We start from the raw sequence: 26,108 nt of genomic DNA, 5'->3' as shown, positions 1-26,108 counted from the left end.
GTAAATCGATCTTAAATAAGTGAGGATGTTTCATCAATATCTTCAATATGGTGTTTAATAGGCACCTCCACTTAACATTTAATATTTCATTGTTCAAATCAGAAACTTTCTCTGATAATCAGTCTATCTGACATAATAACCTGGGTGTTAAATAGACACCTGTCCAAAGGGAAACCTTGATTCTCATCTCCAAATCTGCTCCTCTGCCAATTTTCCATTTCTAAATGGCATCATCATCTGTACAGGTGCTCAAGGCTCCATGTTACAGGTCATCTTTGAACCATCTTTATCTTTTACTCTTCACTATTTTCCCTTCAAGATGTATTCGGAATCTATGTACACCTCTCCATCTGTACCATTACTATTTTGGCCCAAGCCAACACCATGTCTTACCCAGATCATTGTTTTTCATATTGCCTTTCTACACACTCAGTAGAAGAACTACAATTTCACAATGGCTTCCTGCTATAGTTCTTAGGGTGGTCCAAAAGGCTCCACACCACAGTTTGCCCCCTAATGCCCTTGGACCTACCTAATTCCAAATGACCCTCCAATTTTTTCACTTCCTACAAACTACACTGGCCTTATTTCTGTTCTTGTAACATGTCAAGCTTGTTCCCACCTCAGGGCTTTTACACTAATCATTTCATCTGCATGTAACACTTTCTTCTAGAACTTTATATGGCTGGTTCCTTGTCATTAGCTCTCTAATAAAGTACCCATGGGAATTTCCCTTGCCACACAATTTAAAGTGTCCTCTTGGGGTCCCCACAGTGCTTTATCTTCCTTAAGGTAAAAATCATCACGGGCTTTTTGTTTGTTTTTGTCTGTATAACCCCACCACAGTGTAAACGGCAGGTCCTGACAGGAGGCACCTTACCTGCTTTTTCCCATATATGTTCAGTTTCTAAAGCAGTGACTAACACATAACAGGTAACAAGTAACTTTTGTCAAATTTGTCAATAACCCCATCCTGTCTAAAACATCAGCAAATTCCATGAGTTTTCCTCCTAAAATACATGTAGGAACAATCTACAGCTTTTCATCATATCTGCTTTCTCCATAGTCTAAATCACAAATCTCTCTCAAGGGAGCCTCCAGCGTCCTCCTAATTGGTCTCCCTGCTTCTTTCAGCAGTCAGAGCAATCTTTAAAAAATGTAAATGAAATCATATCATGCATCTACTTAAAACTGTTCATGGCTTTCCATCCCTATGAAACAAAATATCAATGCCCAAGATGCTCCAGCCTCTGACTTCCCACCAACGTCGCCATATCACCTCCTCCTTCACACCAACTTCTGCTCCCTAACCCTACTTCTCAATTAAACTTTCTGGATCTCAGATTCTTCAGCTGTTAAAATAGTATTCTGGGAAGGCATAGCATAAGAAGCTACATGAACACTTACTGGACACTTGCTGTGTGCCAGGAGCTGCTGGGCCCTGGGAACAGAAATCTGAACAGGCTTAGTCGCTGCCTTTGAGAAAATCAACACATAAGTAAACAAACTATATTACACTGCAGTGAAATCTGTAACAGAGGGAAAGCTGAGTAGTGACATGAGATCAAATGGTGCTGAATCTCCTGGCAGAGCCTGGGAAGGATTCACAGAAGAGGAGAGACAGTGTTCAAAAGGTGCTTTATACATTCTAAAGCACATTGGAAATGCAGAGTGTGTAAATTAGCATTATTGTCCAAATAGAGAAGGAAGTATGAGGTTTGTTTTCAGTAACATCTATTCTACCTTAACACATGATTAGACAGAAAAAGCTGTTTGAGTAAACTGAATTTCTAGCTGACTTGAAAACCCATTTTGTTTCAACTTGCAAATATTTCTAAAATCTAATAATACAGTTCTTGTGTTTATGTAAGTGCAATAGACTAAACATGATTGAATCTTTTTTCATGACTGTAAATAATAAAGTGCCCCAGGGTCATGTTTCTTCAAATCAACTACCGCTGTGACTCTGTAATGCAAATATTGAATATGTGGGAGATTGGGCATAACATGTAATGAACCAAAGGCATCCAGATCCTAGAAATTGCCTTTGTAAAAATCCACGGTATCAGATTGTTTTTATATTATTTAACTCTTTATTATTTTTTCTTTTTTATTAAATTATAATTGACATATTATATGAATATCAGGTGTAAAACATAATGACTTGATACTTTTATACATCATGAAATGAGCATCATAAGTCTAGTTACCATCTGTCACCACACAAAGCTATTACAACATTATTGATAATATTCCTTATGCTGTACATCACATCCCCATGATTTATTTATTTTATGACTAGAAGTTTGTATGTCTTTTTAAAAATATTTTTTGGGGCGCCTGGGTGGCGCAGTCGGTTAAGCGTCCGACTTCAGCCAGGTCACGATCTCGCGGTCCGTGAGTTCGAGCCCCGCGTCAGGCTCTGGGCTGATGGCTCGGAGCCTGGAGCCTGTTTCCGATTCTGTGTCTCCCTCTCTCTCTGCCCCTCCCCCGTTCATGCTCTGTCTCTCTCTGTCCCAAAAATAAATAAAAAACGTTGAAAAAAAAATATTTTTTAAGGTTTATTTATTTTTGAGAGAGAGAGAGAGAGAGAGACAAAGCATGAGCAGGGGAAGGGCAGAGAGAGAGGGAGACACAGAATCTGAAGCAGGCTGCAGGCTCCAAGCTGTCACAACAAAGCCTGATGCAGGGCTGGAACTCATGAACCATGAGATCATAACCTGAGCTGAAGCTGGACACCTAACTAACTGAGCCACCCAGGTGCCCCTAGAAGCTTGTACTTCTTAATCCCTTATCTAATCTACGCACCACCCCCACCTCCCTCCCCTCTGGCAACCACCAGATTGTTTTCTATATCTATGAGTCTGTTTCTATTTTGTTTGTTCATTTGCTTTTGTTTTTAGATTCTACATATAAGTGAAATGATAAGACACTTGTCTTTCTCTATTTCATTTAGCATAATGCCCTCAAGATGCATCCATGTTGTTGCAAAAAAGATTTCGTTCTTTTTTATGGCTGAGTAATATTCCATTACACACACACACACACACACACACACACACACACCCCACATCTTCTTTAGCCATTCATCTATCAATGGACACTTAGGTTGCTTCCATATCTTGGCTATTGTAAATAATGCTCTAATGAAAATAGGGGTGTATGTATCTTTTCAAATTAGTGTTTTTGTTTTCTTTGGATAAATTGCCAGAAGTGGAATTGCTAGATCATATGGTATTTCTATTTTTAATTTTTTGAGGAACCCCCATACTATTTTCCATAATGGCTGCACCAATTTACATGACCACCAACAGTGCACAAGGGTTTCCTTTTCTCCCAATAACACTTGTTATTTCTCATCTTTTTGATAATAGCCACTCTGACAGGTGTGAGGTGGCATCTCATTGTGGTTCTAATTTGCATTTCCCTGATAATTTAGTGATGTTGACTATCTTTTCATGTGCCTGACGGCCGTCTGTATGCCTTCTTTGGGAAGATGTCTATTTAGGTCCTATGCCCATTTCTTAATCGATTTTTTTTTATTGAGTTGTAGCAGTTCTTTATATATTTTATCAACCCCTTATTGGATATATATTTGAAAGAATCTTCTCCATTTAGTAGGTTGCCTTTTCATTTTGTTGCTGTTTTTTTTCCTACTGTGCAAAAGCTTTTTAGTTTGATATAGTCCCATTTGTTTACTTTTGCTTTTGCTACCCTTGCCTGAGGAGACATATAAAAAAATATAAATATATATATATATATATATATATATATATATATTACTAAGAATAATGTCAAAGGTAACTTTGTTATTAAAAAAACATTAATTGGGGATTGAGACTAGTTGCACTGATTTCTGTTATATTTATATTATACAAGTATGTTCATTTGCTAGAGTTGCCGTAACAAAGTACCACAGACTGAGTGGCTTAAGAAACAAAAATTTAATCTCTCTTAAATCTGGAGGAGAAGTCCAATATCAAAGTGTTGACAGAGTTGAGTTTTTTCTTCTGAGGCCTCTGTCCTTTGTCTTCTCCCTGGGTCTTCACATGGTTTTCCCTGTGTAGCTATGTCTTAATTTATTCTCCTGATTAGGACATTGGTCATATTGGATTATGCCCCACACTAATGACCTCAGTTTAATTTAATTACCTCATTAATGACCCTATCTTCAAATATAGTTAAATGTTGAGGTACTGGGGGTTAGGAATTAAACATATGAAGTTCAGAAGAAAATATTCAGTTAGTAACAACATGTATATGATATTCATATTATATTTATACATTTATCATATATTACAAATAACATACATTATATAATATATATTGCTCTATCTATATATGTGTGTATATATGTGTGTATGTATATATATAAAAATTCTTCTTGCAGGGGGCCACATTGTTTTGTTTTGTTTTCTGTTTCTTTCATTAAACACTTAGAGTGTTAGGTAAATGTAGAATCTTTAAACAGTATGATGAGTATGGGGGTTTAAAACTGGTTTTATGACATTAGTTAGGTAAATCTGTCTTTCCTCCTGTATATAATAGGAATAATAACATCTAGGTCATTGGATTTTATAAAAGTTAGGTGTGATAATGTATTTAAAACAGCAATTATAGTAGAGAGTATCAGATATATTAGTACCCTTCTCCCTTCCCCCAGTCAAGTCTACGAACTTTAACCCACTGTGGGTAAAACTTTACTATAGAACATTCCTATAATGTTGATAATCAAGGGTAGCTTAACTGGAGTCTTCTACAGCTACGACAGATTTACAACAAGCAATGATGCTCAGTATCCAATTCATTAACCTCAGAGACCTGTGGTTAGCACTATAATATTCTGCATAGAAAAATTATACTGTGGTAAAGTCAGCAATGAAGATATGTATATACTATAATTGCTTTAATGGAAACAAATAATGAAGTGTGTATATAATATAGGTGTAAAATTAGAATCTACTTGAAGATGATAGGATAGGATAGGATAGGATAGGATAGATCATCTTAGCATCTTATGCCAAAAGGGAAAAAATCAGCTCATTTATTCACAAGGGAAAAAAAAAACCACACTCAATTGCCTTTGATAGTTTCAACCTTGGCAACATTCTGTTCTTTTAATTCCAGCAACTCTATCACTGTGCTATTTTTGCAATGCAACTAGGGTAATTTAAATGTACGCCAAGTACATTTTAATGTAATTTCATGGCAGTTTTTTGGCCTGTCATTTATTTCCTCTTTGTGCTACTCAAATTTCATTTCATTAAGTACTAAGTTACTTCATGGTATATCACAAGAAAATTCTAGCCAGCTATATTTTTGAAGTGTAAGGGGAAACCTAAAAGTGGTCTGTTCTTTCTCAATATGGATTAAACGTACAAAGTATTTTCTTTGACATATAGTCTTTGTTCCCTTCCCTACCCCAAATTTACTGCTCCATGAAAAGACACATGAAAACACTATACTCAAAAAAAGACAGCATGCAGTGATTCTACCTCACCAAAGCTCAAGTATGAATAAATCACACATATCTTGGAGCACTGAGCTCAGCATTCCCATCCTTGTAAATATAGGAGAGACTGTATGCTCAGTAGTATAGGTGGCTGGTCTACCTCAAGTTTCCAGAAGACAGTTCTGGGGAAATATGATAAGCGGAGGGCTGAGAAATACAGAAATGAAGTGGGCCTGGGGAGAACAAAGCTATAGTGATTTTTTGAAATTCTCTATTTACCATACAATGACAGCTCCACTCACTGATTTATCATAGCAAATTGCATTGCCTCTGGCATGGTTTGGTTACTAAAAGAATATTCAGAGGCCGAACACCTGGGTGGCTCAGTCAGTTAAGTGTCTGACTCTTGATTTCGGCTTGGGTCATTATCTCATGGTTCTTGTGTTTGAGCCCTGCACTGGCCTCTATGCTGACAGCACGGAGTCTGCTTGTGATTCTCTCTCTGTCCATTTTTCTCTGCCCCCCCCCTCAAAATAAATAAGTAAACTTAAAAAAAATAAGTAAATAAAAGAATATTCAGAGGCAAGACCAGTCTCACAGACAAAAGAATTGGGGGATGACAATTATTTGGTAGAGTTTTATAGGAAAAAATTTAAAAAAAAAATTTGTTCAAGCTCCCAATAACTTCTCATGCTAAATCCTACTTCCCATGCTTTCAGATACTTGAAATTTTGCCAACGATAGTTTCCTTTTAGATTAAGACTTTGTTAAACAATATAGAGTTAGCTCTAGCTGCCATCTTGCATCCTCGCGAGTGTGTACCTAATCTCAGCGGGGTCCACCCGAGACCCCCTGAATACCAACCCTAGTCTTCCACACAGTCCCATTTCCACTCCAACAAGATGAAAGAAACTATCATGAACCAGGAGGAACTCGCCAAACTGCAAGCACAAGTGCACATTGGCGGGAAAGGAACTGCTCACCGGAAGAAGAAGGTGGTTCATACAATGGCGGCGGCAGATGATAAACAACATCCGTAAAAAATTAGACATAAACAATATCTCTGGTATTGAAGAAGTGAGTATGTTCACAAACCAAGGAACAGTGATCCACTTCCACAACCCTGAAGTTCAGGCATCCCTGGCAGCGAACACGTTCGCCATCACAGGCCATGCTGAGACAGAGCAGCTGGCAGAAATGCTACGCAGTGTCTTAAACCAAACTTGAGGCAGACAGTCTGACTGGTTTAAGAAGACTGGCTGAAGTTCTGCCCACACAATCTGTGGATGGAAAAGCACAACTCACTACCAGGGAAGAGGAGGATGGCGGAGTTTCAGATCTTGTGGGTAACTGATGAAGCGATGAAGCAAACTGAATGCAGCCAACTTTTAAAGAAGATAAAACTTACAGAAGTTACTGGGAGCTGCTATTTTATATTATGACTACTTTTTAAAATTTTGTTCATGGATCTGATAAAATCTAGTTCTCTAATAATTTTAAGCCCCAGCCCCATGGACCCTGAAACTCTTTGAAGCTGTTGCTTGTACACAATTCATTCTTTGCAGCTAATTAAGCTGAAGAAGCCTGGGAATAAAGTTTGGAATCAGGTTAATAAAGTTCTTTGCCTATTGAAAAAAAACACACACAACAATAGTAGTTGAAGAAATCGTTACTCATTCCTGGCTCCCCTTTGTACTGGACTTGGTACAGATGAAGGGGGATGGAAAAGGGATGTCAATGACTATGTAGATTTGAGGTAGATGGAACATAAGGGACTAATTTAAATTATGTGTACTTTGTGGATTCTCAGGCAGATGGACAATGCCTGAAACTGATAACATCTAAGATTGACATAGAGATGTATACATAAAAGATGGTTTTACATAGATCAATAATGAAAGTATCATGAAATAAGGATTACAATCCATTCAATACATGTTTGTATGTGTATGCATTTGTGAGTATGCGTGTGTGTGCACTTACAGGCTTTTGAGCATGCACATGTGTGTGTACACATACATGGGTATTGTACGTGTGTGTGTAAGAAAGTCAAGGTAGAAGCAGGTAAACATGGAATAATAATGAAGTTAAAGCCTTTTCTTTGAGTAAGAAGAGAAACTATAAAGGTTAGGTATGGGGAAGGAACATTTACCAAAATAAAGATGAGTAAGCACTGAGACTTATAAATAGTACAAAGTCAGTAAGATTTGGGAGGGCTGTACTGACAGCTAGAAAGATAGCATCACATCTCAGGAAGTCCTCATCTTATGAAAGGGCCCAGCCCACTGGCAGGATGAGACAGACAATCATATTTTTCAGAAGCTTCTCTTGGCATATTTTGTACTTCTGCTTATTATTGACCTAAATTTATGTTTTTGCATTGGTTTGCTACAGGACCTCACAAGTCAGTCTGCACAGCCTATAGTTTATTGCGCTAGTTAATTAAGGTGAAATTCCAGTGTAGATGGTAGGAGGCAGGACCCTAAAACTTGTAGAAAACTCATGGTTTATGAAGGTAGTGCTTTGGATTACAAAATGAGTGACATTTCCTTAGCAGCAATGGAAGTGCTAATTTGGGGGAAAAATCAAATACTTTTAATAGCCTTTAGTTTGAAACCATATAGAAAAAAACAAATAGGGGAGCGCCCAAGTGGCTCATTCAGTTAAGCATCTGACTCTTGATTTCAGCTCAGGTCATAAACTCATGGTTCCTGGGATCCAGCCCCCTGTGCTTGGGATTTTTTCTGTCTCCCTAACTCCCTCTCTCTATGCCCTTCCCCACCCATGTGCATTCTCTCTCTCTCTCTCTCTCAATAAATAAACATTTTAAAAATACATAGTTAAATTTAAAAAAATAAAAATAAGTAAACAATAAATAGGGGTGGCTCAGTCGGTTGAGCATCCAACTCTTGATTTATGTTCAGGTCACGATCCCAGGGTCATGGGATTGAGCCCTGCATTGGGCTCTGCACTAAGCATGGAGCCTCTTAAGATTCTCTATCTCCCTCTGCCCCTCTCCTACTCGTGCTCATACACTCACTATCTCTCAAATAAAAACATTAAATAAATTAATAAAGTAAATAAGTAAATAAATGAATAAATAAATTTATTTTAACTTTGGCAGTAAGAAAGGCTTCATCCAACATGCATAGAAACTGAAGGATCTAGTTCCAAATGATGATCAAGGTAGAATCCACCATTAGTAGAAAAGATCTGGGGTGGAGGTTAAGGGGACTTTGACAATTTAATGTAAAGGCCCAAGTCATCTATAGAAATACTGCTATTATAATGCTGGAAAAAGGGGATCTTAGTAGAAAGAAATTCATATGGATTGGCCTAGGGACTGAGGACTAAAAGAAAGTTAAAGATTTTGATATTCTTGGTTTATGACTTTTTACCAAAGTGCACCCTTCACAGTTTCATCTTCCTGGGTCTTCAACCACCATAATATGTAATTTACAGAACATAGTATTCTGAAAGGATTTCTATTCCCAGAAATCCTAGTATGTGGCATTATAGTACTATTTGCATGCCCGGATCAGGGCAGAGATTAAATGGGGGTTAAATTTTGGAAATATTAAGCCAATATATCTTAATCCTTGTTAATTCCTGGTTTCTAATATCTCCGGGCTCCTCTGTCAAGAGGGCTGGCTGACTTGAACACAGGAATGGAGACAATACAGAATGGATACAATAAAAGAAATAACTGCCCATGGAAATGGGAGAAATCTGCCCCTCCAGCCATAGAGTATTAGAAGTAAAAGAGGGATAGAAGAAGGATGAAGAGATCAGACAGCAAAACATCTTATCCCCTACATCATCAGGGTCCACTTTAAAGGGACAGTGGTGACATGTAGAAATTACCAGATAAATATGAAGGCATTCAAACACATCAGGGCTTCTGAGGCTGTAGCCCATGGGAGGCGGCAGGTCTTTTTACAAAAGAATGATATCACAGCTTTAGGGCATTTGGAGAGGATTGTGGCTAGATTCAAGAGATTAAACCAGCTTCAGATACCTCTCTGAGAGGACAGCAGAGATCTGAAATCAACACAAAGGAACTGTTGAGGTTCGAGGGGGTGGGGGTGGGAGAGGTGAATGAAATTCATAGCCAGAATAGAGCTTAAAAGGTTAGACAGAATCAATTGCACCTCAGCCATCACTGTCTACAGATAACACTGAACCAACAACTCCAAGTGTCTAAAACAAATGTTTTAAATTTTACAGATGTGTAGGTTCTTAATCTACATGCTATCAATGTGACTCATCACTGATGACATTAAACTTGAATAACTGGCCCTGGCCAGGTGATGTTTGCCAGATTTCTCCATGATAAGGTTACTTTTTTTTTTTTAACCTCCTTTCCATACTATTGTATTACTTCCTATTCTTTGGAAGCAAGTCACAAAATTTAGCCCATACTCAAGGAGTGAGGAGTTAAGCTTCACTATCTCGAAAGGAAGAGTATCTATATAAATTACTTATAATTCTCCCATATGGGAGATTTCTCTCTTCTCTGTTTATTCAGTCATTTATTATATTAGTGTGGACTCATGGATATTTATTTGATACTATGGATTACAATCTAGTACTATTTCATTTATTTTGTTGGTCAAAGTTGCCCAAGATTTGGGCACCTACTACCAGACTGTCATTCTGTCTAAGCCATCTCTGCACACAAAACTAGGAAATATGTATACTCATTTTCACCTATAAATGCAATATTTAATCTTATTTCTGTAAGTATCCATTTATCTCTACAAGGCCAACCGCGAACTTATGTTGAGGTTTCTGACTCTAATCCAGTACCACACTGTTCATTGTAGCCAGCTCCAACTCCCCGGTTAATCAGTAACCTCCCTTTTCTACAGTGAGAAATTTGGCTTCCACCACCTGCCATTCATTTATTCATTGATCAACCCCAGCATGTATGTAAAACAGACTCAGAACTGTTAACCCATATCCTCATGAGAAGTAACTTTACCAACTAGAATACAGTTGTTTATGTCTTGTTCCCTTTGTCTTTAGTCTTTTAGTTCCCAGTCAAAACACTTTTTACCAAAGTTACTTAGATCAGCATATTTTTTCTCCACATCTCATGTCATTAAATATCCTGCCAAAACACAGGATATTTAATGTCTGGACAGTGCTCCATAAAATCAGCATGCTCAAACTCACATTTCCTTAGGATGTTAATTCGAGTTGCTTTAATCATTATTCTGAGCAATTCATGCCTTGTCCAAACACATAGATAACCTTACACAAGAAAACAGTCTATGCAGAATTACAGAATTTTAGAATGCAAAAAAATTTAGGTATCACCTAGTCATTCTTACAATCAATGTTGGAATATTCTCTCTCTGGCAGATATTTTGTGCAGGAATGTTTAACTTGCTATTTTCTCAGGAGTAGAGTCCTTGACCAGCTGTAATATTTAATATCTTTTCACTTCTAGTGTTCCCAGGTAAAATTCTGGGGTTTTGTGGTGGTTCTTAGTGCCAGAATTTAGGATATCGACTTAAATCTTTATTTTCAACCTTGAAAATTATGTTTTGAAGAAATCAGGACCTTGAAACATCTGAAGATAAAATAAGAAAAACAGCAATTGGCTTTTCATATGAGAACTTAAGTGAAGGTTCTCTTAATACATCATGCTTTATTGGCATATTAAACTATATATTATACATCTTTTTCTTGCCTAATTCCAGTAATTGAGAGAAAATGATATACAATTACATCAATTTAAACTACACAGAATGTTCTGATTATTACTATTGGCTTACAAGAGCTGTTATCTCAACATATCCAATCATTGGCAAATTCTTTTAGTTTGAATTATATCGATTTTTTTAAAAAGAATATAGGGAGGCAATGCAATACAGTAAAAAGAATATTAAACCAGGAGCCAATAGCCCTGAGTCCTCATTGTCACAGAGACATTAATTAATTCTGTGGCCTTTGGTAGGTCACTGGACTTTTGTTTCAATTTCTTTGCCAATAATAGGAGGATATTAGAACATAGGTAGATATACTCAAAGGATTGTTGGGCTCTACATATGTGAAAAATAAAACTAATCATTGTTAAATGTAGTAAATGTCTTAAAATCTTGGAATGAGTGAGGCCACTCTGTGCAGTATCATGCAGGTTCTGAAGTCAGCCTGCCCACCATCGAATTCCAGCTTTGTTGTTCACCAGCTATGCAACCTCTTTCAGTCACAGGCTTTCATCTTTAAAATACAGATAATAATGATTACCATGGTGGTGTGGATTAACTAAAACAATGACGGTGAAGGACCCAATATGAGGCACACAAGAAGTATTCAATAAATTGTAGTCATTTTGGAATAGAATTGTAAGGCTATTTCAATAGCGAGACAATGATGGAGAAGATAACATGGCTGAGAATCAAACAGAAATGACTCGAAGCTACTGCTAACTCTTACATGTAGGTTTGGGCTCCCGTATTGTTCATTTGTAATACTTGGAGAGCAGGATTGATCACCACAGTGTGTCAGTAACTCAGACCTATCCTGGAAAGGTAATTGTAGCATTGTACCAGACTTATTCAGGAAAGATTCCATTACAACCAGAAATGAGGTGGCCTGAACCACAAAGAATCAGGCAGAGCAGCAAATAGAAAAAGGTAAAAAGTCCCTGAAATTGTTCAGATGCCTGATGTGAGAAGACAGTAGAGGATTACAGACCTGTATATAGAATATCAGTCTGTGTGCATGATATCTATACATTCTTAAAATACTTTTTTGTTCTGTTTTTAATGGTTAGTGCTGATTTTCTAAAAATAGTTTTTTACTGTATTAATTATGATAAAGAGAAATAAAGAATATGTTTCCAATTATGCCTGGCCCAGGTTGTGGTGATGGTAGCAGTAATGACAGTAAGACACCCCAACAGGAGGGTGAACCGTGAAAGGACAAAATGGAGGTTACTTGTACAGACAAACCCTGCCCATTAGGATGTCCTCATTCCAGAGCAACTTTCCATAAGTAAATAAATAAATAAGAAGATTCTAGTTTGTTTACCAAGAAAGATTTTACTCATTTATTCTGGCATCAGCAATTGAACAAATATTTATTAAATACCTAGTACACCCTGGGAATACTGAGCAAAACAAAACAGTCTCTTCACTCAACTCACGGTAGAAAACATGGCAAGAGAACCATGAAAATGCAGATTTTCATGGCACAGCTGGGAATAAAAGCCTAACATGTAAATATGTGTCTCTCATTGGAGGTTAGAGGACTAAATATCTTTGACTCAGTTCTAGGTGAATCCCATTATGCCAACACTATTGCTTGTTTAGTTCTGAGTTTGGAACCCAGTTATGATCAAGAGGCTTTTGACAGTTCCCAGAAAGCAGTCTTACCTTTTTAGGTAAGTCACTGTGTATAATCTACCTGCTCAGAACCTCAGTGCTTCTAAGAACCGTGGGAAGTTCCTGCTCTGAAACCCAGCCCTGTGAGACAAGGTTCTTAAGGGAAGAAAAAGGTTTTCTTATTGCCAGGTACCCATTTGGGTCTGGGATACAAACTGCTTGTTACTTCTTGCTGGACCTTCTGTCATGTGATGTTTCTGCTTCTCTCTGCCTCTTCTTGACCTCAGCTTTCTCCAAGGGCCTAATTAAATACACCTTCCTCCATGATTACTTTCATGACTACCATAATCCCTTTTGGTAATATTCCATTTCCAAATGGAACTCATGGTCAATTCTAGCCCAGTGGACTCTATTTTTGGAGCTTACAGAACACTTGTTTAAAGTATTGCTGATTCTAAACTACATAAAACAAATAGAAGGACAGGCTTAAAGAATATTGGCATAAAGCAACATTTACTTTTCAAAAGTTCACTGATTCAAAATGAAAATGTGTTAAGCTAAGAATATCTTCAATTCCTAAATGCCTGGATATATATAAAATATTCATACTATATTATGTGTTGTCTAAGGCTCATCAAATCTTGAAAGAGTTTTAATAATTTTTCATCATTGAATGAAAATAGTTTATTTCAGCATCTGCAAAAGACTACACATCTAAAAAATAGCTTCATGAAATATAAGTGTTCTGTTCTAGATTAAAGAAGCTTGACAACTAAATATATGCATGTTTCTGTCCTGAAGTACTGAATCAGATGAAAATAAAAAAGTCTTTTTATTTTTTATTATTTATCTTTTTTATTATTTGTCCTATAAAGAACATTTTTGAGACAACTGACAAGCTTTGAATAAGGTCCATAAATTCAAGTATTATAGCAATATTAATCTCCAGATTATGACAATTAGACTGTGGTAATGTCAGAAAATATCCTTATTTTAGAAAATATCACAAAGTATTTATACTTTCCTAAAAGAAGAGTTTTAGGAAATACAATGAAATATTTATTCTTCCCTAAAAGAAGGGCATTGTCTCACATGACTGCAGTCCAATTACCAACATCAGGAAAATAATAACTATATAGTGAATGAGAGAGAAAGAATGATAAAGCAAATGTCTTTAAAAATCTGTCAGTGGGGGAACATAAAAGAAAAGTATACAGGAATTCTTTGTACTATTCTTACAACTTTTTTGTAAGTTGGAAACAGTTCAAAATAAAAGATTTGTAACCCAAACCAGTGAAATATTGAAAGTATTATTTTTTGCTGGATGTGCTGTCTTAGGCTGTTTGGGCTGCTATAATAAAATACCACAGACTGGGTGGCTTATAAATAAAGGAAATTTATTCCTCACAGTTCTAGAGTCTGAGAAATCCAAGATCAAGGCACCTGCAGATTCACTATCTGGTAAGAGCCTGCTTTCTGGTTCATTGTTAGCCATCTTCGTTCACTGTGTCCTACATGGTGGAAGGAGTGAGCGAGCTCCCTGGGACTTCTTTTATTTTTTTATTTTTTTAAATGATTATTTATTTTTGAGAGAGAGAGAGAGAGAGAGAGCGCGCGCATGAGTGGGGGAGGGGCAGAGAGAGAGGGAGACAGAGGATCTGAAGTGGGCTCTGTGCTGACAGCAGAGAGCCTGACACGGGGTGGAAACTCCAGAACCTTGAGATCATGAGCTGAGTAACCAACTGAGCCATCCAGGCGCTCCTCTGGGGCTTCTTTTATAAGATCACTAATCCTATTTATGAGGGCTCTACTCTCATGACCTAATCACCTCTCAAAGGCACCCCCTCCAAATAGCATCACAATGGGCATTAGGTTTTAGCATATGAATTCTGGAGAGACACACATTCAGTTGCTAGTACATATTTTATATAACACATCTCTCCTACTTATAAATTCCTATTTTACCTCTTGAGGCCTGTGTTCCATATTTTGATGTGTGCTTTGGAAAGACAAGAGTCATTCTGACTCTAAATAAACTGTCTGTATACTGGTATTAACTGAAAATTTTGTTAAAAAGATATATAATTTTTAAAATAATGCAATGTCTAATACATATACAAAAAGTTCCACCTCATTGTCTAACTTAAGGGCATCATGAAAAGGTCAAGATATTACTTTTCAACTATGTCCTTCATAACTGCTCACCTTAAATAAAAGATGATCTGCCAAAGTCAACAATGCATGATTAACTTCCAAAAACAGTGCTGGTTTTTGCAACAGAAATCTGACAAAAGCTGAAATTCAGAAGAAATGATGGCAATAAACTACCATGGAATAGGAGTACAGAGGACACTGTAATTGGCAAATCAAGTGGAGAGTGAGTGTGGACAACCCTTTCAAAAAATGTGACCTGATGAGAAAGAGAACTAGAAAGGGATAGTTATTGATACTTGCTTCCTTTGTAGAAATTACTATTTGGAATTATTTAAATTTGCTTATTTCTTTATTTATGTCTTACCATCAGTCTAGTTGGTAAGAAAGTAAGTCTTACAGGAGGGCAACAACTATGTATGTTTTCTGTCCACTGTTGCCTTCCCAATAGAGTGCCTAACATAGTCAACAAATATAAATGGGGAAAGTTTGTATTTTTTTTTCTGACAATAGCAAAGCTTTGTCCAGCTTATGCATGGAGATACACTGGTCCTTGTGGGCCACTCATATGCCCAGCTATCATAATTAGATTTTATTTAACCTTTAGATTAATAACAAAACATGTAGAACAAACTCAGAGTGCCTCATTGGATCTGTGACACCTGCCTATACATTCTACTTCTAGCTCATCAAAAAGCTTCCTAGGTGCTACTGTTGATAATGCTGCTATAAACAACAGGGTGCATGTATCCCTTCCAATTAGTATGTTTGTATTCTTTGGGTAAATACCTCATAGTACAATTTCTGGGTCATAGGGTAGTGCTATTTTTAACTTTCTGAGGAAACTCCATACTTTTTTCCGGAGTGGCTGCACCAGTTTGCATTCCCACCAATAGTGTCAGAGGGTTCCCCTTTATCCACATCCTTGCCAACATTTGTTGTTTCCTGTGTTGTTAATTTTAGCCACTCTGACTGCTGTGGGGTGATATCTCATTGTAGTTTTGATTTCTACTTCCCTGATGATGAGTGACGCTGACCATCTTTTCACATGTCTGTTGGCCATCTGTATTTCTTCTTTGAAAAAATGTATACTTATGTCTTCTGCCCATTATTAAAAAGGGTGATTTTCTTTCTAGGTGCTGAGTTTTATAAGTTCTTTATATATTTTGGGTGCAACAATGAACATCAAAGCATTTCAACCTTCAATACAGTTAGTGCATCCATCCCTTCTTGTAAAGAGAGAAAGCACGAGGGAGCTCTGGCCAATGGGGGGAAATGTAGGAACAGAATATTCTGAAAATAAGAGCTGGCATTACAGAACCAGCCATGCAGGCAGAATTTACAGTGGATTAGGGTACCAACAGCAGTAGCAGTCTGGTCCCTGAAAGAAACCACCCATTGATGAGAACTGTCACAAGTCTCAACTTGTCTTGGATAAACGCTCCCCTGCAGTCTTCACCTCCCTTAATTTTGATCAATGGCTCACAAAGTAAACAATGATTCATTTCTACTTGATGATGGTGAAAAAGTTGCCCTGCAGAGAACATCGGAGTATTAGTTACCAGCAATTCTGGTTTGAAAACCAATCAGTTGTGAGTTTCCAACAGTGACTAATGTACCACAAAATTAAGTTTGTGGGTCACCAATCTCTGAACCAGATGTGAATCACAGTGAATAATGGGTACTAAACAACCAGCTGTACCTTGGTGACACTGAGATTTGTTACTCCTCATTCATTCTACAAAAAGCTGACAGACAATGTGATTGGAATGATTTATGTAAAGAATAACCACTATTCTGATGTAACTGTCACCTGAACAGAAAATCTTAATTCTCACAGGCAGGTTTTGATCAAAGCACACAAAAGCAAACACTCTTTTTAAGGAGGGCTTCTGTGCACCAAAACACATTATTGTAGTAGCATTTCATTCTGAGTCCTCTGCACTGTGGCCACTTGGTAAACATTTGCAGGATGAAGAGAAATACTTCAAAGTATTCCACCAATGGTTCCTACAAGTTGTGGGGAAACAGCAAGAAAGAAAACGTCTGGGCTTTCTAACAGGTCAAGTTGTAGGATGTCTGAAGTTCTGTTACTATGAAAGCCTTGCAACTTCAGTCTACTAGAGACGGTGGAGGGGGGCATGTGTCATGAGAAACAGTGAAGATAGGCAAAGATTGTCACACTCCTGAAATGGGTCAAGTCACTATACTTGGTTAAATGCTGCCTTCTTTCTTCTAGAATTTATGATTTCCAGTTTAATTTTGTGCATTTATACCATTATATGCAAACTCAAGGGAGTTTTTTGAAATCATGACCTATACTTTAGAAACTTAATAAGTATGACTTAGGCCTTGTGGCTCAGGGGAGTACTCCATTCAACCAGCAGATTTAAAACTAAAGAGGAATAACTGTTCTACCAATTCTTGTTATACAGAAAATCTAATGCGGTATTTCTAAGCCTTTATTGAAGGGCATTTTTCTTTCGAAAATTCATAAATCCAAGGATTACTCTTGGGCTCAATGTTGCTATTTCAGGTTTTAGCAATTGGAATAAAGGCCTATGATAGAGGCACTATTAAGCAGTTTAAGACCAGCTTATTTAATTCTTTTTCCTTAAACCTCACTTACCTTTAAGAAATAAGGAAAAGATCAGAAGATAAAAATGTTCAGGGTCAGTAGGGGCTGGAATTATGTCATTGTGGTTATACATCTCATAGTATTTTAATGGAATTTCTAGTTGTAGGTAAAGTATGTAATTTGGAACCAAAATGACTTTTTATTTTCTTTTTTTAAATGACTTTTTAAAGTACTGAAATTAAATATTTTTAAACATTTTTCAGAAAGAACAACTCAGAAACATTACACCTTTTCTTGTAAAGCATCAACTGAATATGAAATGTATATGTGAAAATGTTAAATGAAAATGTTTATGTTTAATTACTATTTAATCATTTTAATGAAGTCTAGAGAATTTTTCAGAAATATTATAGAGTATGTTAGATTTGAAGGTCCTCACCAAAGTAATTAATTTCACAAAAATGTGCTTCATGCTTATTGTGTGTCAGGCACTGTGCTAAGTCCTTGGAAAACAGTAAGAGGTCATTCTTGCTCTCAAGTACTGTGATATAGGCAGAGATATGTAGAGAATTTAATCACCATTTCCACTTTAGTACATTTCTTTTAAAATTTTAAAGGTATTTTAATTTAAAACCTTATGAACTATTTACACTGTACCTTCCTACTAAAGAATGAGAATTACACACATAGTAAATTTTTACCACAGAATTTAAGAAGCTTTATTTAGTTCAATATCTGTTCAGCAAATACTTTGAAATGAGCTCTCTTTTAGAAATGAATATGCTCTGAACAAATCAATAAATAGCAAACCGGTAAATATTTCATTTTTTCATTGAGAATATTCATTTCTAAATATATAGACATCCCTTCATTCTTCTTTCTCACCTCCTGACTATACTCCCTGGTTCTACTTCCTCCTCTCCTAATCACAGCTTGACCCAGTACAGGTCTGGCTGATAGTGCAATATTCCAGAAAAGCATTCCTGCTGAGGTCACCAGCAAAACACCAGAGACACTTTGCATTTTGACCTTGCTTGTTAGACATCCAGCATTTGACTGCTGATGTTTCTCTATCTCGTGATATTCTCTCTTCTCCTGGCCCCTTTTCATATTTTTCATTCTGTCCTCTCTTTCTCTGACTTCTTTATAGATGCTTCTTCTGCCTGTTCCCAGATAAAAGAGCTCTACAGGTTTTATCATAGATCTTTTATTCTCACTCAACATCGACTCACATTCCTTCAAAAACCATATGCATGTAGATAACAACATCTACATGAGAGTAAAAATATAAACTGAAATACAAACTTTAGTAATATTTCTGTCTTGGACTTCATTCCCTCATTCTGCAGCTTCAGATGTATACAAAGAATTGTTTATTAAGTATCTCTCTCTCTCTCTCTCTCTCTCTCTCTCTCTCCCCTTCTCTAATTGAAGTATAGTTGACATTCAATGTTATGTTAGTTTCAGGTATACAACATAGAGATTCGGCAAGTGCATAGCGTTATTTTATGCTCACCACAAGTGTAGCTACCATCTGTTATCATACAATGCTGTTGCAAAACCATTCACTATATTCTATAAGAGACGGTAAAACCTTGGGCTGCAAGTAACTTGTTCTGTGAGTGTTCTGCAAGACAAGCAAACATTTCTAATAAATTTTAACTTGATAAACGAGTGATGTCTTGCAATACGAGTAGTACATGATGCTGAATGTCACATGGTCACAACTGAGACAATGGTTCTTCTCTCTCCTTGTCTCTCTCTCTCTCTCTCTCTCTCTCTCTCTTTCTCCCCCCTCCCTCTCCCTCTCTGCAGGATTGTGGGTTATCATCTCCCATGCCTGGATGCTGGGTCTCAGGCCACAGCGTTTGGTAGATCAGTGATTTTTTAGAATGTTGGAAAGTACCTACACCTGTCACTAGGGTAGTTTTTGTCACTTCAAAGCACCTGTGGACAGTCCTTGGCTTTTCCATACAAGAGTAAGCTTAGGTAAGCTTTGCTTCATTCTAGGTCAGGCTGCCTGCAGATCTAGTCCCTTTCCTCTGCTGCCTTATTGCCAGTTACATTAGATACAGTATATGACAAGAGTTTATTAATATTGTACTGTTGTCAACATCTGTGCGAGCGTATACAATGGCCCCAATGTAGAAAAAGGTCTAAAAGAAAGGCGGTAAGAAGATGATTACTGTGGAAGTTAAGAAGGAAATCATTGAGAAGTATGAATGAGGTATGCAAGTGGCTGAAACTGCAAGGTTTTATAAGAAGTCTATATCTACATCTCGTCTGCAGAGGAGGAGGAGAAAAAGGCAGAGGAATCCCTCACTTCGAATAAGATTAGGAAGATGTGTAAAATGTGGGAAACAGTGCAAAATTTTGTAGAAAAGCACCACCCAAATAAGCCTATAGCAGTGCCAGTGATGAATATGTTTAATGACAATGAAATGTCACATTTCTGAGAAATCCTCAAAAGGAGGCAAAGCTAGTGTCATTGGATAGGTTCCTTGTAAAAGTTGCACAAAAAGAAAGTTTCTGGGGTGCCTGGGTGGCTCAGTCGGTTAAACATCTGACTCTTCATTTCAGCTCAGGTCATGATCTTTCAGTGTCACGAGTTCAAGCCCCACGTCGTTGGGCTCTGTGCTAACAGTACGAAGCATACTTGGGATTTTCTCTCTCCCTTTCTCTCTGCCCCTCCCCATTCACAATAAACTTAATAAAGAAATTTTTTATGGCACAAAAACAGACACATAGACCAATGGAATAGAATAGAAACTCCAGAACTAGACCCACAAACGTATGGCCAACTCATCTTTGACAAAGCAGGAAAGAACATCCAATGGAAAAAAGACAGTCTCTTTAACAAATGGTGCTGGGAGAACTGGACAGCAACATGCAGAAGGTTGAAACTAGACCACTTTCTCACACCATTCACAAAAATAAACTCAAAATGGATAAAAGACCTGAATGTGAGACAGGAAACCATCAAAACCTTAGAGGAGAAAGCAGGAAAAGACCTCCCTGACCTCAGCCGTAGCAATCTCTTACTCGACACATCCCCAAAGGCAAGGGAATTAAAAGCAAAAGTGAATTACTGGGACCTTATGAAGATAAAAAGCTTCTGCACAGCAAAGGAAACAACCAACAAAACTAAAAGGCAACCAACGGAATGGGAAAAGATATTTGCAAATGACATATCAGACAAAGGGCTAGTATCCAAAATCTATAAAGAGCTCACCAAACTCCACACCCGAAAAACAAATAACCCAGTGAAGAAATGGGCAGAAAACATGAATAGACACTTCTCTAAAGAAGACATCCGGATGGCCAACAGGCACATGAAAAGATGTTCAACGTCGCTCCTTATCAGGGAAATACAAATCAAAACCACACTCAGATATCACCTCACGCCAGTCAGAGTGGCCAAAATGAACAAATCAGGAGACTATAGATGCTAGAGAGGATGTGGAGAAACGGGAACCCTCTTGCACTGTTGGTGGGAATGCAAATTGGTGCGGCCACTCTGGAAAGCAGTGTGGAGGTTCCTCAGAAAATTAAAAATAGACCTACCCTATGACCCAGCAATAGCACTGCTAGGAATTTATCCAAGGGATACAGGAGTACTGATGCATAGGGGCACTTGTACCCCAATGTTTATAGCAGCACTCTCAACAATACCCAAATTATGGAAAGAGCCTAAATGTCCATCAACTGATGAATGGATAAAGAAATTGTGGTTTATATTCACAATGGAATACTACGTGGCAATGAGAAAAAATGAAATATGGCCTTTTGTAGCAACGTGGATGGAACTGGAGAGTGTGATGCTAAGTGAAATAAGCCATACAGAGAAAGACAGATACCACATGGTTTCACTCTTATGTGGATCCTGAGAAACGTTAACAGAAACCCATGGGGGAGGGGAAGGAAAAAAAAAAAAAAGAGGTTAGAGTGGGAGAGAGCCAAAGCATAAGAGACTGTTAAAAACTGAGAACAGGGCGCCTGGGTGGCTCAGTCGGTTAAGCGGCCGACTTCAGCTCAGGTCATGATCTCGCGGTCTGTGAGTTTGAGCCCCGCGTCGGGCTCTGTGCTGACAGCTCAGAGCCTGGAGCCTGTTTCAGATTCTGTGTCTCCCTCTCTCTGACCCTCCCCTGTTCATGCTCTGTCTCTCCCTCTCTCAAAAATAAATAAAACGTTAAAAAAAAAAATAAAAAAAAAAAAAAACTGAGAACAAACTGAGGGTTGATGGGGGGGGGGAGGGAGGGCAGGGTGGGTGATGGGTATTGAGGAGGGCACCTTTTGGGATGAGCACTGGGTGTTGTATGGAAACCAATTTGACAATAAATTTCATATATTAAAAAAAATTTTTTTTTAAAAAGGTTCTATTGAGCCAAGAGATAGCAATGATTCTGTTAGTGATGGTAAAAGTCATCCTACACAATAACCCTCCTCTGTGTCTCCCTCACACCAGTCATGAAGATTTTCAAAGGTAAGTGCAGGTTATCATTTATTTTTCTTTATATTTTGTATATTCTTTATTATTTTGTATTATATTACAGTATTGTAATCATTTTCTATGAAAATTTTTGGATTGTGGAATGAATCTTCTGAGTTTCCATTATTTCTTATGGGGAAATTCGCTTTGATATACAAATGCTTTGGATTACAAGCATGATTCTGGAACAAATTATGCTCACAAATCAAGGTTTTACTGTATCTCATCCTGCAGATCTGGGCTTATTACACACCTCCCACCCCCTCACCCCCCCCCCCACCACAAGACCTACTCCTCTACCACAATGCCCTATCTCAGTCAATAATATCACCATCTGTGCAGTTGCTTAAGCCTAAACATTCAGTGCTACCCTTGAACTTTCCTTTTGCCTCACTCCCGTAACCAACCGCCATGTTTCCTCTCACCTGACTCCAGCTTATCCTGAGATGACACTGAGGTTCTAGTTCATTTACAAAACAATCCCTGGAGCTCTCTTAGCACCACGTCATGGCACCCACACCCAAGGCTGGCTTTGCCTGACCCCTCAACACCCTGTATTTCTCATCAGACAGAAAATTATGTTGTCAAGAGTCATTTTCTCTTTCAAAGTTATATTCTCAGTGCCACAGAGACCACCTGATGCCAAGTAACAGCAAACATAATACCATTTAAAACAAAATAATAACTAATACACAATAGTAAGTAGCAAAGCCAGGACTGAAAGCCACGCAGCAGGCTCCAGACTATGTGCTTTTAACCACTATTTTACATTGCATTCAGCACTTAATAAGTATTTACTTAAATAGTTAATAAAAACATACGTTCTAAATTCAGCAAAATTAAGTCTGGGAGGGCACGTGATTGTGTTAACATGCAGGTATAAATGTATGCCGGGGAGTTACATCTATCATGCATAAATGAATTCACTTTTTAAATGAAAATCTCCAAATAATATGACAATAATGTGACAAGACAGTAATGCAACATCAATCACCTTTTTATCCAGAAGTAGAAAACTTACATCTAGCAAGAGAACCATTTGAAATATATCCTTGGATCTCTCTGTTTAGAAACAGCCACACTTAAATGGATCCTGTTAACTTTGTGCAGTGTTTAAAATTAAGGTGACTGATTCAATAGGTACAATTACCTGATTTGGGCTTGAAATGTTATTATGCTTTTCCTCAGTTCCAGAGGCAGCTTTTAATTAAAGATAGGCAACTGCTTAACAAGACACGTTGAGATGGAAGGAAAGCTGAAGGCCAGAAGACAAAATTCATCCAGAAAAAAGATACAGGCTAATTTATTATTTGAAAAGTGAGGCAAAGGGTTTTGCATACTATAGTTGTTCCAGAACTTTTCATGAATTTTTGTCTAATGTAAAAATTTTCCTTATAATTATAATGGAATTATACAGAACATATTAAATTATAATTAGTATCCTCTCCATTATAAAGCAAATAAAATGTAATACTTTTCTAGTTAAACATGTAGAGTCATAGAATCGGTAGGTTTGATGAAAATTTAGAAGTGATTCCCTTTTTGTCTCCCTGAATGTGAAAATCCTTCTACTGCATCCCTGATAGATTATCTAGCCTTTGCTGGAATACTTCTACTGACAGGAAACCCAGCCTTTCATCAGGCAAGCTCACTCAGCATTGAGAGGCTGACATTATTAGGGACATGAATCTAAATCTGCTTCCATGTGGCTTACATTCATTAGCCTATATGTTAGTCTGCTTGGCCTACTATAACAGAATACCACAGACTGGCGGCCTATAAACCACAGAAATGTATTTCTCACAATTTCAAAGGCTGGAAAGTTTAAGATCAAGGCACCAGAATTTGCTGAAGGTTCCCTTCCTGGTTCATAGCCGATGTCTTCTCACTGTTCTTCACATGGGGGAGAGGACTAGTGGTCTCTCTGGAACCTTTTTTTAATTTAATTAATTTTTAGAGAGAAAGAGAGCACGTGTGCGTGTGTGTGCGTGCGTGCGCGTGCACGCGCGCGCGCTCATGAAGGTGGGAGGGGCAAAGGGAGAGAGAGAGAGGGAGACAGAATCTTAAGCAGGCTCCATGCTCAGCATAGAGCCCAATGGGGGGGCTTAATCCCATGACCCTGGGATTGTGACCTGAGCAGAAACCAAGAGTCGGACGCTCAACCAACTGAGCCACCCAGGTGCCCCTCTGAAGTCTTTTTTATAAAGGCACTAATCCCATTCATGAGGAATCTACCCTCATGACCCAAGCACCTTCTGAAGGCCTCACTTTCTAATACCATCCTATAGGGCATTAAGATTTCAAAATATGAATTTTGGAGGGACACTAACATTCAGACTATAGTAGTCCATATTCTTCCCTCTGGAGCAAACAGAATGACTCACTCTTCAATATTTTAATCTTACAGTAGAAAATAGCATTATAGAGCTGAAAAGGATCACAGAGAATGACAAAGCCCATCCCTTTTGAAGAAAAAAGAAAGAAAACTCAAAAGTAGTCATAGAGGGCGTACATCTAATTGCATGTTAGGGAGCTATTACCAAACTCGTCAGACTGACATTTCCACTGATTCTTAGGTCTTTTTATTACTTTATTATATTTTATTGTTATCATGTTACTCACCCAGACCATGTATATTAAGATAATAATTTCTTGATTAGCTTTTGTCTGGTGAAAGTTAAACAATTTTGCTAGACTTTACTGATGACCACGATATTCAAAAAAGGAAAAAATAGTTTGTTTCCCAGTTAAGAATTAAGAATAATCATGATCAAGAGATGTCTACCCAAACCATTAGAGCACTAGGTAAAGTAGTTTTTTCAAATATAAAGATACTAATAACCCCCCAAAAAAAATGGAATGGAAGTGAACAGTTGTACACCCGTGCACAGAGCAACACAGTGCTAACACATCACTAACATTACTAACATTACTAACATATTATAACACTTGCAGAATTTTCCAAGTTCTCCTGGAGCATCTAAGTAATCACAGACCACAGTTTTTACCAAATTCTTTGCCACTATAACACCTGTATTACCATTTTTCCAGCCTCAAACATCAGTTTTTTTTTTCTTTTTTGCCATTTGCTGTCCAGCCTTTAAGACAAAAATTTCAGCCTCCTGTTGTAGCAACACTTAACTTCTTGGATCAATTTCTATATTCAGCAGGATGCAGTTTCAAACAATCCCCACATCTCAGGGCCTTAACATCTGCAAAGGATTATTTCTCACTCACACTATATGATCACTGTGTTGTTAAGAATGCTTGGTTTACACTGGTCATTCAGGGAAGGTGAATGACGAGGGCTCCAGCTAGATGTAAACTTTCAGTTGCTACGAGAAATGAGCTCCCTTCAGTGCTTCTCATTGACAATTAAATGCTTCTACCTACATGTGGCACGTGCCACTTTCACTCACATTTTAATTCGCCAAAGCAAGTCATGTGGTCAGAGGGGGCAGAAAAGTGCAAAACCCTCCTGTGTCTGGAAGGCAAAGTACTGGAGTAATTGTGAAGCCCTAATGAACACCAGATTTTCCAATGCCTCCTTCTGCCAATTCCTCTACTCATCGCAGAAGACTGTCTCCCTTATATTTTTAAATAAAGCTAAGCTTTTGGAAAATATTATCCCAAGATGCTTCCCATCAAAAGCATACAAATTGTGTCACTAGAGAACAAATAACATGGGGAAATAGGAGCTAACATAAATATCGTATTACTTGATTTTAATATTTTTTAAATTTATTTTTATTAAAGCACAGCCTGTGCACAATGTTACATTAGTTTCAGGTGTATATTACTTGGATTTTTTTTTATGTCTGGTTATGCATATGTTTGCTTCAGATACAAGTGAGTGGAAATGATTTTTCATAACCCTTCTGTAAAATAGAACAGTGTATGGAATTAATCTAGGATTTAAATTCTTAGATCTTGTTCTTTTTAATTATCAAAAGGGCTGAGAAAGGGATTTTGGAAGGGAAGTTCTATAAATATTCTTCCCTTTCCCATTTAGTATTTTCAAATACAATCACTTTAGTCTCACCCCCGGCATAAAAGCCCGTGTGCTATAGCAGCTCTGTCTTTGCACAATTACAGAAAGAGACA

The 26,108-nt window shown here is 37.6% G+C and overlaps 1 protein-coding gene and 1 pseudogene across 1 annotated transcript in view; one reads left to right on the top strand and one right to left on the bottom strand.

Moving 5' to 3' along the window:
• Positions 1–26,108, bottom strand: part of TMEM117 (transmembrane protein 117) — a 396,452-nt gene that overhangs the window by 137,358 nt on the left and 232,986 nt on the right. The window lies entirely within an intron of this gene.
• LOC125918988 (transcription factor BTF3-like) lies at positions 6,350–6,827 on the top strand (annotated as a pseudogene).

The sequence above is a fragment of the Panthera uncia genome, chromosome B4 (assembly GCF_023721935.1).
Source record: "Panthera uncia isolate 11264 chromosome B4, Puncia_PCG_1.0, whole genome shotgun sequence".
NCBI lineage: Eukaryota > Metazoa > Chordata > Mammalia > Carnivora > Felidae > Panthera > Panthera uncia.
The sequence above is the reverse complement of the archived record's forward strand: the minus strand, read 5'-3'. Positions and strand labels throughout refer to the sequence as shown.